The following is a 7326-nucleotide window of genomic DNA, read 5'->3' as shown; positions in this document are numbered from 1 at the left end:
CCTCTCCTCTCCTCTCCTCTCCTCTCCTCTCCTCTCCTCTCCTCTCCTCTCCTCCTCCTTCTCTTCTCTTCTCTTCCCATAGGCTGTACTACCAACCTTCATCCACCATCTGATAAGTGCATTCTATTAATCAAAAAGTGGATCAGGTGAAAGAGCATGAATAGATCTGAGTGCTTCTCTAAGGAACTAATGAGCTAATAATTTGTGTGTATATATATATATTATATATATATACATACACACATATATAATGTTACATTATAAAATTTAAAGTATAACTTCATATAAAATTACATACAAATTATATATTACATGTAAATACACAAATATACAAATTCTGTTGATATAATTATATAATAAATAACATATAGGTATATAGGTTTATATGTATGTATATAAATATTATAGATACATAAATATAGTGCTTTCTAAACAACATCCCTATAAGATAGTCTCCAGAAATTTAGAATTGGATGGGACCATAGAGGTCAGATAGTTTGAGGGTCACACACTCATAGGCCATGTGTGGCCCATAAGGAAGAGAAAGCAGATTAAAATGTAATTGGGAAGACTATAAAACCTGTGCCCTTGAATCCTATCTCCTCCCATCTCCTCTGTAAACTTGCTCCTCTGTTCATTCTCCCTTTTTCTGACCTAGAGTTTTTATCTTTCCTTTTTATTCTTCCCTAGTGGCAAAAAATACTTCAAGATCTCCCCTATCCTTGAAAACAGCTTTCATTTGACTCCTCAAGCTACTGCCCCATATCTCTCTCCTTTCACTACTAAACTCCTAACAGAAAGCTATCTATACTCATTTCCTCTACTTCCTTATTTCCTACTCACTTTATGCCCTTTTACCATGATGTCCCACTCCACAGATCATCTGCAATCTCTCTCTAAGGTTGTTCATGATTTTCTAATGGCTAAATCTAGAAATTTTTCTCAGTCTCACTCTTCTCTTCTACTTAATAAATGCTCATTGAATTGACCAGGAATGAGTAGAGTGGGACTATTACCTCCCTATTTCTCTCAATGCATGTCAAGACTTTATTAGCTTCCTTGGCTGACACTTTTGACTTTGTTGAGCTTACAGTAACCTAAAACCCCTTTATTTCTTTTAGACTAACTGCTATATAATCAAGCCTTGCTAATCTTGTGCTTGTGAAATTGATTTTAAAAATAAAAATGTAAGACTTTATACTTACAATTTAATAATAATAGCTAATATATATATAATACCATTATGTGCCACAGGGTAGCTATTTTAGCATTGTGCAAATATTCTCTCATTTCATCCTCACAATGATCCTAGGAGGTAGGTGTTATTATTATCACCCCCATTTTACAGACAAGGAAATAGGCAAACAAATTAAGTTACTTGCCCGGGGTCACACAGCTAGTAAAGATTTCAGGCTGGTGAACTTAGGTCTTCCTGACTACATACCCATCCTGTATTTCCTGTGCTGCCTAGCTGCCTAAGCGGATATTCATGTTAAATTTCACTTTATTTGATTCAGCCCATTATTTTAGTCTGTCAAGATCTTTTTGAATCCTGACTCCATTAGTTAACCAGTATGTCAGGTATCCCTCCCAGCTGTGGGTCATCTGCAATTTTATAAGCATGGCCTTTTTCCAAGTCATTGATAAAAATACTAAATAGCTTAAGACATGCACAGTTGAAGCTAATTGGTAATGACTGCCATTTAAGTAAAGCCATTAAACCAGTTCCAAGTTCAATTAACTTTATTCTTTATAACCCGAATTCTGCCATCCTTTGCATAAGACATGACAGACTTTGTCAAATGTTTTTCTAAAAGCTGGTTAAATTATGTCTACAATATTCCTCTGGTCTCTCAGTAATGTGTGTAAAGTCCTTTATAAACCTTAGTAAAACCCTCTAGGAATGTCAGCTATTCTTTGTCACTCTTCTCTAGAATGGGTAGGAGATGTGGCATTGCTCTTTGGTGAATAAGGGGGACACTGGTGGAGGGTCAGAATCCATTCCTCACTCTTCATTTTTCCCAACCACATATATCTCATCCCCTCCAGCTCAGGATCCCTGATGTTGAGAGAAGAGAATAGTGGAAACCAAAACCATCTTTCATGTAATTTTAGTTCTACAATTTTATTCTTCTGAGAGACATGTTGATTTTTAAGAGCTCTTAATTAAAATAAAAAACCCTAAAAGTTCTCATCTCTAACGCTTTATTAGTTAATTAACAGGAATGGGACACAAGATAGAGCTAGGGACAGGAGAGAGAAAAGGCTTATTAGTAGGAAAGGTGAGAGAGGCCAGATCCCACCTGCTTAGAACCAACTCAGAGCTCTATTATGCCCTTTATTTACCTCACATTGCAAATTCTCCAGTTCAAATAATCCTAATTTTACCTTTAGGAAGGAGGGCAGGCTATTAGGAACAGGTGAGTCTAACCTGAAAGATCTGACTAGCTCTTATCTTCAAGGGAAATGCCCTGAGATCCTGGGTACATACCCATGCCAGGTTGGTTGCCAAACAGTCCAAAAAGCACTGCCTATTTAAAGGACTGTGTGAGGTACATTGGCTTTTAGGCTTGACATCTGCTGTGGAAGTACATTTCAGCCTGCACAACAGGTTAGGTATTGGCTGTTTTAGTCCAGCCTCTCCATAAACTGAGGTATCCCTCAAGAAAGGAAACCAGATTGACCAAATGCATCTGGGAGTCTATGGCCTTCTTTGCTATAAATTGTGTGTGTGTGTGTGTGTGTGTGTGTGTGTGTGTGTGTGTGTGTGTTGCCGTGACATCGGGTAACAACCTTCTGCTATAATTGGTTGTGGGATGAAAATCCAAGGATGATCCCATCTAAAATTTTCCTTGTACCTGTGTCACTAGCTGTGTCTAGGATATCTATCTGTCTTATGAAATAGATGTCCTATATGTGTGGCTTTGAGATATTATATTAAAATTGCACTCCATTTGTATATATTGATGGACTGAGGCTTTTTATGGTGAGATTGACAGAAGATGCAACAAAATCAGATCCCCTAAATTTTATGCTGCATCTCCAAAACACAAAACTCTCTGTACATTCCTCCACTTGGTGAAATCTTTCTTCAGGTTCAGATCAACTGTTTCCTCCTTCATGAAGTACAATCTCAAGTCTCCCCAGATGAAGATAATATCTCCTTTCTGAAATTTTGTCACTGTACTTTGTCTAGATGGGGGAATGAGGGTGTAGGGGTAAGATGTAGCAAACTATGGCCTGTTGCTTGTCTTCCTACAGCAGGTAAGTGAAGAATGATTTTTTTTTTCATTTTAAAATAAAATTTTATTGTATTTAAATTGTGAAAAACAATTTTAGTTCACATCCATACAAAAACAAGAAGGAAGGCTGGATTTGGCACTCTGGCTATAGTTTTCAGAACTCTGGTCTAGATCTCTCTTTTTCATTTAGTGTCTGATTTGTATTATACTTATTTACTTGAAAGGCTAATCCCAACCACTCAGATTGTGATTATCATCAGAAACTTTTGTCAAATTTCATCTTTGTAACCCATGTAACTAGCATATAGCAATAACTTCCTAAATTTTTTACTTAATTGAAGTTGAATTTAATTCACCTCTCTCTAACTTAGCTGAGTGAGTCACTGTTCTTTGGTGGAAACAGTTACACAGACTCAGATTTTTGGTTACAGAATCAAAGAAATCCTAGAGATTTTCTCTATGTTGCTGAAGGTGTTAGGAGGCTAATCCAGCCAATGGAGGATACAGAAAGCACCCCCAATACTGCATTTATTCGAGCCATAATGACATTTTTATCTATCCCAAATGATTGTACTCTGATGATCATCGAATGCAAAAAGGAAATTGAGGGTGCAGAAGCAGTTACAGAATGCCAGAGAGGCAAATTGCCAGAGAGGCAAATTGCCATTGTCAAGAGTCAAACCTCTGAATCTGAAACTAGATTGATTCACACCGATTCTAGAGTAGAAATCCATTCAATTCAACTGAACAATTATAAAGTGCCTACTATTTTCAGGGCACCATATTATATGCCAAGGATCCAAAGGTGAAAAAAATGATATATTGATTATCCTAAAATAGACTGCAATTAATGAAGTCCACGTTTGTTGGAAAGTCCTGATTCCTTAGTTGATAAACCTAAGTCTCTCAAAATCATAAACTTAATGAGGTAGAAGGGATCTTAGAGGCTTTTTAGCCTAACTTTTACTTTGGAAAGAATTCTTTTTACAATGTTCCTCCAAAAACTTAAAGAAGCTTAAAAACTTCTGGCTAATTCCCCAATTGATAAGTGGTCAAAAGATATGAACAGACAGTTCTCAGATGAAGAAATTAAAGCCATCTATAGTCACATGAAAAAATGCTCTAAATCACTATTGATTAGAGAAATGCAAATCAAAACAACTCTGAGGTACCACATCACACCTATCAGAATGGCCAACATGACAAGACAGGAAAATGATAAATGTTGGAGAAGATGTGGGAAAACTGGAACTCTAATGCATTGTTGGTGGAGTTGTGAAATGATCCAACCATTTTGGAGAGCAATTTGGAACTATGCCCAAAGGTCTATAAAAATGTGCATACCCTTTGACCCAGCAATAGCACTTCTAGGGCTATATCCCAAAGAGATCACACAAATGGGAAAAGGACCAACACGTACAAAAATATTCATAGCAGCTCTTTTTGTGGTGGCAAAGAATTGGAAATTGAGAGGATGCCCATCAATTGGGGAATGGCTGAGCAAGTTGTGGTATATGAATGTGATGGAATACTATTGTGCTATAAGAAATGATGAATAGGCTGACTTCAGAAAAACCTGGAAAGACTTATATGGTCTGATGCTGAGTGAAGTGAGCAGAACCAAGAGAACGTTATACACAGTAACAGCCATATTGTATGATGACTAATATTGATAAACTTAACCCTTCCTGGCAATACAAGGATCTAAGACATCTCCAAAGGTCTCATGATGGAAAAGGCTATCCACATCCAAAGAAAGAACTATGGAAGCCAAATTGTTATTTTTTTTCTCTTCTGTTGAGTTTTGTTTCCTCTTTCTGATGGTTCCTCCTATTGGTTTTAATTTCTACTTACAACATAACTAATGTGAAAATATGTTTAATATGAATGTAAATGTATAGCCTATATCAGATTGTGTGCCATCTTGGGGAGGGTGGTGGGGAGGAAGGGGGAGAAAAATTTTAAACTCAAAAGCATATGGAAGTGATTATTGATAAATCAAAATAAATTAATAAAAAAAAAACTTCTGGCTAAAGGGAACCTACCACCTGCCAAGTCAGCCCATTCTCCTTGTGTACAACTTTATTTGTTGGAGGCTTTTCCTTACATGTAGCCTAAATCTGTCTCTCCACAGGTTTCTCTCACTAGTCTTCATTTTGGTCTCTTCACTGAAATAGAACAAGTCTAAAGCTTCTTCTTTCCAAATGATACTTAAATACCTTGATGGATCTGTAATCTTATGACTTTTACACTCCGTCTAAATGTGGATTACAACCCATCTATTCCTTCTCATCTTGTCCAACTCTTGTCCATGTCTTCCCATAAATGCACAAAATGACAGCCAATCAAAATGCCAGGGCAGTGGAGGGGAGGAGAGACAGAGAAGTATTCTTTTCTTTTTTAGACTCTTGCTATTGCACGGATGCCAAAGGAACCTGTAAACCACTCATCCCTCATTTTCAGTAAATGAGTTGTCCATACTTATTTTTCTATCATACACATATGTGTGTTCTTGGCTGCTAATGTGTTGGAGTGTATTCATGCCCACCTTTCTATTGGTCTTTGGATGATCCTTAATTCTTCAGAGATGGCGGCATTTCATGACTCACGGTCATATTGCATCAACACAAGGATATTGGCAGATAAAGTGGTACAATGGGTAGAATACTGACCCTGGAGTCAGGAAGACTTGAGTTCTAATACAGTCTCAGATCCTTACTAGTTCTGTGATGCTGGGTCACTGTCACTTAAATTCTGTCTTCTTCAGTTTCTCCAACTGTAAAATGAGGAATAATAGTAGCACTTGCCTCACAGGATTATTGTGAAATTGAAATGAGATAATATTTGTAAAGTGCTTTGCAAACCTTAAGGTGAATGCTAGCTTTTATTCTTGTTGTGGTTGATGAGATGGGAGATCACTCAGGGACTAACTCAGGATCACTGAAAACATTACTCAATTTCCCCAAAGAAACCCAGGTTTCTCTCATCCTTTTCCTATTCAATTCTGGGTGCAGCTTATTGTTCATGTACAGTATCTGTCCAAGCTGCATGTATTGATGGACCAAATCTACAGGTCTTCTATCCAACTGCTTATCATACCCTTTCAATATGCATTCTTCATCCACTTGTTTTTCTTGTATGTATATTCAGGTCAATATCTTTAGAGTAATTATGCTTCTAATTTAGAGATTTTAGAATGCTCAAGTCTTGATTCAATCAGGACAAAGTTGTCCCTACAAAGATACATGTGGAGGACTCGACCATCCACCATGAAACACTCTTCCAAGGGCAGCTAGGTGGCGTAGTGGATACAGCACTGGCCCTGAAGTCAGAGGGACCTGAGTTCATATGCGGCCTCAGACCAAACACTTGACACTTATTAGCTGTGTGACCCTGAGTAAGTCACTTAACCCCAATTGCCTAAAAAAAAAAAAAAGAAAGAAAGAAAGAAAAAGAAAAAAAAAGGAAAGAAAGAAACACTCTTCCATTTGGACATTGCATTGAATTTTCTTCATGACCATGTCAAATCCCTTGGCAGACCTCTGCATCCCTGTTTAGTTCCTCATTTGATGTTAATTATTATGGGGAAACACACTAAGGACCCATCGTTACCCTGCCTCTCAGCAGAATCCACTTAAGTCATTGGCAGAAATAGTACACACATATCATCATTAGTTATACATATGATTTTCATTTTCTCCCATACTTTTATATGGTTACCAGAAAGGAATCCTTGCTTAAAGCCACTATACATTGTCAGTGGAATGAGGAAACATTGCTGTTTATTTTTAAGATTCCAGAAAGTTGCCAGGAAATTGGACCCAAAAGATACTTTCTTCTTTTCTTCTGCATTTTCCAGCTGATGATTTGGGATCTGCTCAAGAAATACAGCTACCAGTAACACTGCCAAAATACCACTTCCTTTGGAGGCAAAAGAAACCTAATATGACAACCGTGATCTAAACGTGGCTTTTTGTTAAATGTTGTGGATGTCACAGAACATTGAACCCATGCCCTTTGAAATAGTGACTCTTCCTAGAGTACAATAAATCTGAACAACCTGGAGGTATGAGAATTAGCTAAT

The sequence above is a fragment of the Vombatus ursinus genome, unplaced genomic scaffold (assembly GCF_900497805.2).
Source record: "Vombatus ursinus unplaced genomic scaffold, bare-nosed wombat genome assembly UNPS02004054.1, whole genome shotgun sequence".
In the NCBI taxonomy this organism is placed as follows: Eukaryota; Metazoa; Chordata; class Mammalia; order Diprotodontia; family Vombatidae; genus Vombatus; species Vombatus ursinus.
The sequence above is the reverse complement of the archived record's forward strand: the minus strand, read 5'-3'. Positions refer to the sequence as shown.